Below are 13,092 nucleotides of genomic sequence, written 5' to 3' on the forward strand. Positions count from 1 at the left end.
TTCGTCCATCCAGTGGCCATGATATGGAAGCATTAATCACTTTCATGGCTCGTGTAATAGGCAGTTTCCACTAAACCCCTTCTCCCCCCTCCTCTTCTTTCTTCGCAATACAACCAGCATCGCAACGAAATATCTATTACACGGAATTACCCCCGAACAGATGCGAGAAGTGGAAAGCATACGGAATAACAATGAGATCTTCACGGAATATCTATTTGAACTGCAACAATAACCCTTGCACATTTCATTGTTACTTGAACTATTTGTATTTATTCGCTGCCGACCTCCGTGGTGGAGTGGTTAGCACATCACGCTATGACGTCAAGGGTCCCGGGTTCGAATCCCGACTGCGCATGGGCATTGAGAGTGTGCCTTTATCAATTTCATCATTTCCTCACTCATCTTCATCTTTGAGATTAGCCATAAGTCAACCTCACTTCCACGTTGTACACCCTGGACTGCATTGTTGCAGACTAACGACGCTCTGGCGTCTGAACCTACGGCCAGTATAAGCCTCCGTAGGGCTGTGTGTGTGTTGTCCTGTGTTTTGTCCTTATGTGTGTGATACCCGGTGGAGGCACATAGTGGTCCGGAACTCACTTTGAACTGAAGGTCCAGTTCCAATTAGCCTTACTGTACATAAAGTGGATTTAAAATACCAACTCAATCGAATCCAATTATATGTCCCTTTACAGCCTCATCTTTTCACCAAGGTAAGAATACATTAGTCGTCCGACATTACAGTCATATTAGGGCCTCCCCCATGGCGCAGTGGTAGCGTCATTGCCTTGTCATCGAGGGGTCCCGGGTTCGATACCCGGTGGAGGCACAAGTGGTTCGGATCCCACTTTAAACTGTAGGTCCAGTCCCGATTAGCCTTACTGTGCATAAAGTGGACTTAAAACAGCAACTCAAACCAATTACAGTCATATTAGTAATATTTTAGTTATGGTAAGAGGCTGCACCCTGTTATATTACCATTTGCTATGGAGCAATTCAATTCTTGAATTCATTTTTTTCTTTTGGTCAAGTGTAGTCAAGCAGAGAAAAGCTCTTTAAACTGTTCTATGAGCATGTTTTCCAAGCATAATGGAGCAATCCTAAGTTCTTACGCATTTCTTTTAACGTTCTTGTACCTTTGTGATGTTTTCACCGTCGTCAGAGACCAAGAACTTGCATCAGCTTCTTGTGCCCTTATCAGATCTTTCCATCTATCGATTTCTGGACAATGAGCCATTTTCCCTCATCTCTTAATGTTGGCGACGTGCTGCTTCGCTTCGTGAGTCTCCGAGGTGGGCTCCAGGCGGGTGGCCAATGCGCGGGAGTTATTGGGCAGCCACCGCAACATATCCGTAGCCTATATTTCCACCATAATCTACGATTCGCATCTCGAGGCAACTGCCATTTCCCTACCTTTCCTTATTCTTCGGTTTGCACGGAAATCGCATCGAAATAGCAACGAGGCGTGTTCTGTCTTGAGAGCGATTGGATGCAAGGTGTTTGTGTGACGTCTAGGGAAGGGGAAATGTGTTGCTGATCTTTTTGCGATGCATTTATAACTAGAGCATGTGGAAATATGCCCTTATCGAAAATTCTTACTTAAAAAATTAAATCAAGGGGTGTAAAAAGCCCTTGGGAAAAATTAAAAGTGCAAGGTTATAAAGGGACCTGCACAAGACAAACACAACACATTAAAAAGTAAGAATCAACTAAAAGCTTCCTCACAGACAGTGGAAGAGTCTGGCTCTTCGTAAAAACCTTAAAACGTTTGATAAAACTCGGTCGTCATCGCCCAACAGGAAGATTAAGAGTCAGCCTAAGAAAAGCATATTCGGTACAGTCAACAAGAATATGCCGAATACCTACTTAAAATGACATCGCAAACACTACATATTGGAGGGTCCAGCCCTTGAAGCATACGTTTAAATATTTTCAAGCAACATCTACATTTACAGTTATTTTACGACACTTAAATTCTTAATTTGAACATTCGTAATGTGGAGAAAGACGAAAAATTATGAGAATCCGGCCATGCCAAGAACCGGCACAGGGATGGCCTTTATGGCAATGACCCTCTGATGCCTCCTTTACCTCGGAAGAAACTTGCCATCGAACAGTCAATTAGGCCTACAGCAACAACCGGCAACCTTATAATCCCTCCTTCTCCTTGTGGAATCCAGTGTGAAGTGCAGTTTTACGAAAAGTGCAACCCCCAACGAGCCATTCAAAGTAATGACTTTAATTTTTTAGATATAAACCTTTCTTGCTGACTCTACATGGGGCGCCTAAATGTGTTTCTTGGTGGCGGGCCTAGACGATTTTGTTACGCCACTGGTTGAACGCATGTAGACTGGGGAAGGTGAAAAATGGAACGATACACCTGGACATCAATGAGATGAAGGGCACCGTAAATATTCTTTATCCGCTGCGAGAAAAAGATGAAGCGTGCGACAATTGGACTACTCCAGGACTGTCACTTGGATCGCATTAAAAGGAAAAGGTATGAATTACGTGTTACGCAGAGAAATCCACACTCATTAAGCAGTAGCCTCACACGTGCAGCGCTCGTGATCTTGGCGACGTGCACCAGAAGCAGACAAGAGGCATACTCGCTCTTTTATTGGGTGAAAGTTACTGTCCGTGGCAGCAAAAACGCATTCCTTCCAACATAGCTAAGGTGTTGCAATTTTCTCAACCACCAGGCAAGGCACCATCTGCTGATTTATATCTGCACAGCTCGACAAGAGAAAAGGTCACAGGGAAATATGCTGCAGTTTTTTTGCCCCCACCCTTGCGGCTGTTAAGTGGTTTCTGGATACAGAAAGAATTTAATGTACAGCGTGTCGGCTTCAAAGTTGTGTGCGCTCTTGAAATGATATCTAGTTTCTTCTTCTTGTTTCGCGATAGAGGGGTGTAAAGATGTGTGTCAAACATTCAACAAAGGAATAACAGATATTTAGACTTGTAAGTAGATTTCTTGAATGAATGAATGAATAAAACTGTTGGGTGCGTCGGCACATATGGATTATCATTTTGCATCGTTCAATGTACATCATCATCTTTATTTGACTATTTGTTTGGTGAAGTGTCGCCTTTATCAGGCCTGACTTCTATATCTTATGTGTCGAGTGAACTATTGGCGTGTTGGTAGTATCTCTGTATTCTTTTACTCCTGCCACTGTCGCTTGGAGTTTTCATCTGCGTTGATCAATTGTAGACGGGATGTATGCTCCCTCAATGTACAAGGGGAAATGTTCCCTTATCTATAAAATTCTTACTTGAAGGTTAAAGCAAGGGGTTTAAAAAGCCCCTTAGGAAAAGCTAAAAGTGCATGGTTGTAAAGGGACATGCACAAGAGAAACACAACACATTAAAAAGTAAGAATTTACTAAATACTTCCTCACTGACCGTGGAAAAGACCAGTTCTTCGCAAAAAGCTAAAAACATTTGTTAAAACACTGTCGCCATCTCCCAACAGGAATGACAAACAGTTGGGAAGATTCAAAATCGGCACATTCAACAAGAATATGAAAATTTTACGTGCGCGCCATGTCGAGAATGTGTGGGACCCTATCTTCACGACCCTTGCGAGGCCTGTCTAATTTTGAGGAACTTTGCAGAGATTTGGTGTGCGCCTAAGCAAATTCCAGAGGACTAGTAAGAAATGGCCGTTTTTTAAAAGGTACATTTTTTAAAAAGGCTATAATTCATGATCATGACGGAGATGTGCAAGAGAACTCATTTGAAAAATGCCATTCAATATCGATCGATTGATTGATTGAATTGTTGTTTTAAGTCCACTTTATGCACAGAAAGCCTAATCTACAGTTGAAAGTGGTATCCGAAACACTATGTGCATCCAACGGGTATCGAACCCGACACCCTTTGATTACAAGGCGACGACGCTACCGCTGCGCCATCGGGGAGGCCCTCCATTCAATATCGAGAACGCCCACCTATTGATCAGTTTAATATATTTGCTATATTTTAAAAACTTGGCGCTTTGCAGACCGCTCGTTATGTATTAAGTATAAACATGCCATCAAGTTCTTTCTAGCTTTTTTGAAATGTAGCTTCATATAAAAATCCGAAATGCCAACTCTTCATTTACCTGAGGTATGTCCTTATTAATCAAGTTATTGTGCAACTCTTTTTTGCTAAGCCTCAGAAATATATTAAGATTTGCTGCAAATGGCGTTAATTCAAAAGTCTGTGCAAAAAAAAGTTCATGTGACAAGTGAGATGACATATCAAAAAAGACACTTTGAAGTGTTTTCGAGTAGACAAGGTAGAAACAGCTCCAGAAGAAGCCTTTATTGCTTATTGTCAGTAGCGTGGTTTTCAAAGTATTTTTTCTTAAGTGTTACACTTTTAGTTTTGTTAGCAGTATTATTAAAGTTATTGACAGTAAACAAACTGACAATTCACGAAAGCAGTATCGATAACATGCTCAAACACGTAGCCATGACGAGGGTTCGAGAGGCTGAAGCCCCCCCCCCAAATCCTACAAATATCTTATTAAAATAATGTATAGACTTGTTTGCTTCCTTAGCAGGGTTAAACATCTTGTATAAGAAGTTGTAATTTGTGCTGAGAAATTCATCTTCAGGGTTTCTAACCCCGTTTTTTCGCCTTTACATGGCGGCTGTTGATATGCGATGAGCCTCCCCTCGCCGAAATAAAATTATGGCTACGAGCATGAATCCTAATTAAAATACGCGTTTCATATTTTAAAAATAATTGTAATTGTATTGCAGTTTTGTAATTTATGCAAATTGTATGCATTGCACCATCAATGGCATTTTTTTGGCACAAGATACATGATTTCATCGACATATTTAATGAAATAATAATTCCAAGTTCCCTTTGCGTTTAACGAAACTGAGATACGGTCTGCAAATTTTGGGACTATAGCACTGCCTAATTGTAATGCAATAAGAGTGAATACGAGCGAGCTTTGCGTCGAAACTGAGAGAAGCTGTGACAACATGCACGATATAACTTATCTCGAAATCGTACTGCACGGAACAAACTTTTTTTAAACATATCCCAGCACTCACTTAGAAAGGGGAAAGGTAGTGTGTAATTAAACCACACTTTACGACCTGTTTCAGTAACAGCTTTTTTTGGCCCCAAAATCCGTGTGTTTCGTTCACCAAAGCAAGAAATAACTCTCAACCAGATTATGTCTTCACTCAGAGACAAAGAGGATAAGGGCAAGAGAACGCATTACAAATCTTACCTCATAATATAATCCACACTTCCTATAACCACACTGAATAGCAATGAACACAAAGAAAGTTCAGCATTTAGGAGCCAACATAAGTTTTAACTTGGATTTCTATATCACCCCTCCCCACACTTCACCCTGTCCTTTGATATTTATAATGTTAGGTTTTTTCCTGGCATATTTTAACTCTTATTTATGGAGCGAGTTTCAAGATTATCTTCGATTACGTGCTTTTTGCCTTCGTTCGCTCTGCAATGCTGCAACACCTTTCAGAAATATGGAACGTGTAACCGCGGATGAATTGAAATTGCCTCATTATGGAACCTGTCGATATTTTCAAAACTGAATCACATTTTCGAGGCAAACATGTGAATCAAAGAAGAAATAAGGTTTCGAAACGAGAGGACAAGAAAATGATGTTGAAATGTACTCGCTCCATTTTCCTTGAAGGATTGAAAAAGAGCAGTTTCCATTATTAGTCCCTGTAAATCATTGACGGCTCAATGCATAAATCGAAGTTCGTTCTGGCCTTGTTTCTTCTTTTCTTTTCAGCTTGTCCTCAACAATGTAACCGAATATGGAAAAGGCGAGATTAGAATAAAACTATTACGATATTGATAAACTAAATATGGCAGTGGCGTGCATACAAGGTAAGCTACCGAAGCATTGCTACGGAATACAATATGCAATAACGTAACAATATATTATGTCATTATAATCACACGATTATTCAATAATATCTAGATAAAACCGTCACATTTCTTCGCTACAAATAGAACAAATACCAGTCCCTGCAGGGCTGCACTGAGGTTGAGCCGAAGCAATCTTCCTCTCGCATCGGTTAAGCACTGGCAGACAGTTGCGCGCGCACCTCAAGGTCACGGGCCGTGTGCGTATATTTCTTCTGCAACCGAAGCTAGCATCAGATAGGGAGTTCGAGAGTGTATGAGGGTGTTTCAACTCGTATTGTTTTCGGTTTTCCTCAGTTTACGGGTTTGGTTTGCCGAATGTATATGAAAATATGTTAGTATCTAGTAATATAGAACAATGTGTACTATAAAATAGCTTTTGTCCAAGCCGTTTTCTGCCCGTTCTTTCTTAGAAAAAATGAGATAATTAAAAATGGACGGCCAACACCAGATCTACCGAACTTGGTTCAAAAGACCAGTAAATTCACTACACATTTTCAGTGTAATATGTATACCAAATGTGACTGGTTAACAGATAGCGCTGAGCTAAATGCGGTGTTTTGCTGGTATTGTCTGTTGTTTGGAAAGGATAGAAATACATGCATTTGGGAAATTTAGTGAAGTCAATAGCCGAGCACGGACTGTCTGTTAACCATTATGATCGTCTGTAGCTATAGCTGCTTTTCTGGAAAACAGAATAGAAACTTCGCTTGATGACCAGCTTAAAAATGAAATGAACTATTATCAGCTGTGATTTTTATCAAGGCAAGCTTGCCCCTTGATTTGCTATTGTTTACTTAAAAATTATATATTCAGTGCTTCGGCTATCTAAATGGTCACCGCACGCCACTGAAATATGGATAGGTATTTCTGTGGAGATTGTGCAGAATAACGCCTGGAAAATGAGAAAAGTTGGCTGTGACAGGTATGTATATCCAATGCTGTGCGATGTGTTGAAATATCGATAAAGAGTTAATATTCCCAGTTCTATCCAAGTGGGAATACACCATGAGAAGACGTTTGTTTGGAATCCCAAAAAATAGTTTCGACAAACAAATGACTGTTTACCAGAATCAAATTATTTTGGTAATAGCGACCAATAGTTACTAAAAAAAATTGGTCGAAATTTCCAAATTTTGTAAAAGCTACCAACTTTTATTTTCCAGTGCAATATCGGTATTGTTATAAACATTATTTTTTGGTTTGCTATAAGCTCACTTTATGCGCAGATAGGCCAATCGGGACTGGAACTACTGGGATCCGAATCACTATGTGCCTCCATCGGTACATATCGTACATTGCAGAATACCAGGAAATCTTTTAATTCATACTGATAAGTACCGAAATCGAATCGTGAAAGATCGAAGTTTAAATCCTCACTCGAATGCTTAACACGCTCAGTTTTGCTGAAGACGTGATCTTATAAGAACAAATATATGCGCTGAAAACGAAAAAATAATTCTTGTTATTTACCAACATAGAGAGTCTGCATTTAGACTTATCTACTAGTCTCGCTACGTTCCTCATTCCTTATTAAACGTGATTTTCTTAAGTACACAACGCCTTTCTGCCATACGCTGTTACATTTGCTTCATTTATTTTCATTTCGGTTACGTTGTCACTTTTCTGCCTCTTAGGTTAACCACAACGATGAGGATGAATGATGATGTTGGGACAAACACGATGATACATCCAAGAGTCGAACCTGTGACTGCTGGCTTTGTAGCGCGTTGCTTTCCACAATTACACGTATATTGTAAAAAGAAAAAGCAAAGTGCTTCCCTGCGCTTTACACCACACCATGAAGGCGTATAGGGGGTGTGGAGTTAGGGACCGACACTTTCTAGATCACGACCGAAGGTGGTGGTGGTGATGTGATCAGCACCACGTCCCTGGCCGCCTTTACCCCCCCGAGTTCTTCCAGGTACCCACTTTATACGACGCTGGGTGGGCGCCAGAGCCGCTTGAATACGTATATTGTTACAAACAGTATTTGTTTTCATTTGTTTTTGGCGTAATTAATAAAGTGTATTATTATTATTATTATTTCATATTTGTGTGTGAATGCGTGCGTTTGTGCGATCTGGCTAGAATCAGATCCAAATTAGGGTTAGTTATTTTAGAATTGTAAAGAGTTCTGTATTCTTGTATTTCTTCCATGGTTCTCAAGAGTTCAAAAGAGCCAATAGAATTTGAACTTTCAGCCCTCCCCCACCCGACGAGGGAGTTTCAGCAATAACCCTACATCGTAAATACAGTAAGTTCTTGCCTGTCTACTGATCCATTGGTTCCGAGCGCTCTGGTGAGGAATGGGAACACAGGACTAACGAGAAAATTTAGTTGTTTATTTGCGTTTTTCCTGCAAGAGGCGACTCGGTAATGGTGGAACAATATAGATAAAGGCAAAGGAACCACCTGCATAGTGCGACGTGCCGTGAAAACATATGAAGGATGTTAAGGTAAGGTTCCACGCATTCGCAATCTCGCCCACTTGCAGAGGTGATGTGATCAGCACCGCGCTCCGATCGCATTTACTCCTAAAGGTTCCGCCTAGATACCTAGAGGCTGGGTGAACCTCATAGCTGTTCCATTCAGGGACATTGTTGGAAACACCCCTACCTGAGGTCACCTACATGGGGAATAGGGTCTCCCACGTAGCAGTCAGACGCCCTATCGACTAAACCACCGCGGCTCAACCCTCTCTGTGTGGCCTCCCCGACGGCTCAGTTGGCGATGTGGTAGCGTCCCCGCCTTGTAATCAAGGAGTCCCAGGTTCGATACCCGGTGGAGGCACATAGTGGTTCGGATCCCATTTTCAACTGTAGGTCCAGTCCCGATTAGCCTCACCGTGCATAAAGTGGACTTAAGACACCAACTCAATCAATCAATCAAATCACCCCCCCCCCTTTTTATCTCAGTCTGTATGTGTTTGTGTGTCTATGGAGCGATGGGGGAAGGGGTTGTGGGTGTAATTATCTTTACTTTCTTCTTTTGTTACATTTCTGCTCTCTAGATTAATGGCAACGTTGAGGATGAGTGATGAACTGATGGGTCAAACACCTATCTACTAGGGATGGCCAGATCCGGATCCTGGCGTATCCGAAATCCGGATCCTAAACTTTTTTGGATCCGGATCCGCGGATCGGTTTGGCCATCCCGCATGAGCGCTTCTTTGGAAAGTAAGAATGTGTTTATAACATATTGTTAACTGCCAATATACATACATGTATGTATATATATATATATATATATATATATATATATATATATATATATATATATATATAATATACATACATACATACATACACACACATACTATATAGTGAGTGTGTGTGCGCGCGCGTGATTTGTAATTAATACACTTACGTTAGTGTTACACTTTGTAATTATATAACACTGCATATATTATAATGTTTTATTTTAATTTTTAAAACTGTAACTGTAGAACAAATGTATAATGTTTGTATAACATTTCTATCTTGTTAAATGTGTTAAACGTTTCATCCTGGAATGGAATGTCTCATATGTGTTTCCATTTCCAATATATTCGAATGAATACATATTCGTTTCAATGGCATATACAAAATCACCTCTGACATTTTATGTTAAACAAGTAAGATTATTTTTGTGCACGAGTGTGTTAGCAGATGCGTAGCAAAATATTTTAGGAACAACACTTGAAAAAAAATCTTGAAGGACTAGCTAATGAAAGATTTCTTTGTAATCAAAGATCTTAATACCTTTTAAGGTGTGGTAATATTATAATGGGATTGAGATCCGGAACTTCCGGATCCGTTTGGCCATCTCGCCTCACCCATCATGATTCGAAAATGAGATCTCTGGCAAAGTACCGCAATACGTCGGTGTGGTTTTACGATGAGGGTCCAATGCACTGGTTCAGAATCCCCGTAACTTGTAGTAAAGTCCTGATTAGTTCATCTGTACACAAGGCGGACTTTCAAAAATCCTCATACAAGTTTGGCATGTATGTACTGACTCTTGAGAGTATTGTGTACCTTACATATCGGACGAAATAGTTTGGCCATATTACTAAAGCCACGAGCCTCATTATAGGTAGGAGTTTCATTATCATTTCATTACATATCTTCGCTTTGCATGTTGGAAGCGAATGAGAACTGGCTGCACTCTTTGGCGAACAAAGTCACGGTACAATTTCATCCAAGCGAACAAAAGGAAAGGGGATGTCACGTATTGTTACCATAATGAAAAACCTGTTAGAACATCGGTTGCATTGTGCTCAATCACTTGCCATAAGCATCTCCCTCTGTCCCGGCACAAGATGGAAGCCATCGTGGTTGTCAGCGAGGCTCGTGCTGGTGAATGACAGGCTGCTTCTGGGCACCCATCACGAACTTCAGCACCACCTTTCGGCGGCCACTTCACATAAAGCGTCGAGGTGACGGGGGTGAAGAGCAGCTCCGTGATTCAGGAGATATGGTTTATATGTGTCCTAAGAGTGTACATAATGGTAAGCTGCCTACTGCAGCCGCGGTAATGGTGAGATTGCAAGCGGGCTGGCAGTCGCCAACCAAGAGCCGATCCTTTTCTTTCAAAGAAGAAAAAAGATCAACGCCTACATTGCAGACGCCGACAGTGATGCAGCAAGAATGAAATCCATGCTAGTTTTCTTTCCTTGCGTATCTTCAAATCGTACCATAACTCCTCCCAGTCCATCTAACACCTCCAACACGACCGTAAGACCTCTCTCCACTCTCCCAAAGCCTTCTTTCCCTTAAGATAATAAAACAAGAACCAAATCTATATCCCCGAAGATCTTTTTTTTGCTTCCTCAAGACGGCCAGAAGACAGGACCGGCACTAAGAAACATTCGAGCCGATTTAAGATGGTGTATTAACTCTTCCTTGAGTTTTCATGGCATGCCAAACCCCATTTTTCTACAAGATTCTGTTCTTGATATTCCTCATATATATCTCTCATTTCTCCTCATCCGCTTCCCCCCACTCCCGCGTTTATCGCCCTAATAAGAAAAAAGAAAGGGGGGAAGATCTTGAAAAGAACAAGAAAAGGCAAGAACTAGTATCGCCGCAACCGCCTCCCATAAACAAGAAAGTCTAGTTGGTTTATCGAAATGTTTGCTTAAGTTGGTCTCCAAGATAGTAACATACATCAAGCACGTCACTAACAGCTCTCCCAAACACGAGTCTCTTGCTTTCTTGCATCCAAAACGTTTCATTTCAAGAGGAGTAAGTTCCGATGGAGAGGGGAACGAAATATCACCTTGCCTGGTTCACGATGTCCTTCCAGGACTTATAATGCGGCCTGAGGTCTTAATAGCAAAAGACAACTTCATTCACCCAAACGCGCCGGCAGCAAGACAGGGGACATTGCTGTCAGTTGAGTCCCATTCGGCCGGGTGTTGCTCTACGACCTGTACTGGTTTCTTCCCGTCGAGGGTAATGCATTAAATTGGCCCCCAATTAATTTTAACATGAATTAGAATGTCCTACGTCTTTTGGTGTTGATTTAGAGTTGTTCCTGGCAGTTCTGTATACAAGTAGAAAACAGATTGACTGACAGCTTCATTTGGCTTTTCTGCCACTGTTGGCTAATAGCGAGGATGAGGATAATTGATATGATGAAATTGATGAAGGGACACTCACGAAGAACATTCATATCCAGGCGGGGATTCGAACCCGGGATCCTTTGCCTCGTAACACGCTGTGCTAACCACTCCGCCAAGTAAACCGGCTAAATGCTAATATTACCGTATGTGAAGTGTACCAAACTAGCTCCTACGGAGTAAGTCGACACTCTTTGAGAAGTAATTTGCACATTTCAAGACATGGGTTTCGATTTCTTGCAGATGACTGTTGTCTCTGAATAATTTCAGCATGCTGATTCCAAAAATGAAATCCATTTTTATCCATCACTTTAAGTGTTTTCAGAAAACAGCAATAGAGGGTGATTAAAAAGTCGCAGGGCACCCTTTTTTCACTGAAGCGGATGCGGTAATGGCAGATCCAACTTCACCAGGGTACACCGGGGTAATGGGTCAATGTGCGGGGATGATTCTCGGACATAGCCGCCATCTTGAAGTCCGCCATATTGAATCGAGGTCAAATTTTTCAAATTGCAAGGGGGCCATGGAAATCCTGACGTAGGGGAAAATCCTGACATGATAGGAAGAAATTGATGTCATTACCGTGATCAGCATTCAAAATACTTCCAGAAACATCTATTGATTTGAAAATATCCGAACTTTTTCTAAGAATGTCGACCAGTGATTATTGCTTTTCTGATTTACTTGGTAATTTCACAGCTCATTGTACTGTTATAAACAATTTTAATAATTCACAATTCATTCCCAACAACTATCACTTAGAAACGCTCCTTTACAGAACTTTCAAGAAAAAAAATGACAGTTTCTTTTTCTAAAATATATTGCATTGAAGAAGTAATTAAATCTGTTACGCTTACCTAAGTTTCTTATCAGCCGAACACCTTTAAAAGCAAGTGGTGCCAACCTGTTCCGTTTTGTGACAACCATTCCCCATGCAGTTAAAATTATATCCTTGCAAAAAAATAGGGTTACAATTCGCTAATGAAGGAATGTGGGCGGAAGACATAACGAGACGCAGGAAAGGGGTCGGAAGACCTAAAGAAATTTCAGGAAAACAGAAACAGTAAAGATGTACGCACCATCCTTGAAATCATTTTTCGTTTCTCAAAATATTTCGCTTTTGTCATTGTCATTATAATGGGCGATTCTAGGACGAACAGGTCAGAGATATCTATTTAAAAACGCATGTCACTCGCAATGTACGAACAAATCTATCTAGTCAACCAGCCTCGCACAGCCCTATGCATCCAAATATATGGTAAGGAAGTAATTTTAAGTTTATATATATATACAGGGTGAACAGAAACTATAGGGACAAACTTCAGGAGATGATTCCTGACAGGTAAAGGAACAAAAAAGTTCATATCAACATATATCCGGAAACGCATATTTACCAAGGTACGAGGCGGGCGGAAAAGTAATGCCTCCTATTTTTTTTGTGACGATGTGAAGACATTTTGGATTTTGAGCAACCATGCATTGTACTCTTCAGACTTTCCCCCTTCTCTATTCAAAGTTTCAAATTTCTATCACCAGGGGTTGCTGAACTAGAGCGAGGAAAATGACAG

The sequence above is a fragment of the Lepisma saccharinum genome, chromosome 14 (genome assembly GCF_977018435.1).
Source record: "Lepisma saccharinum chromosome 14, izLepSacc3.1, whole genome shotgun sequence".
NCBI classification, from domain to species: domain Eukaryota; kingdom Metazoa; phylum Arthropoda; class Insecta; order Zygentoma; family Lepismatidae; genus Lepisma; species Lepisma saccharinum.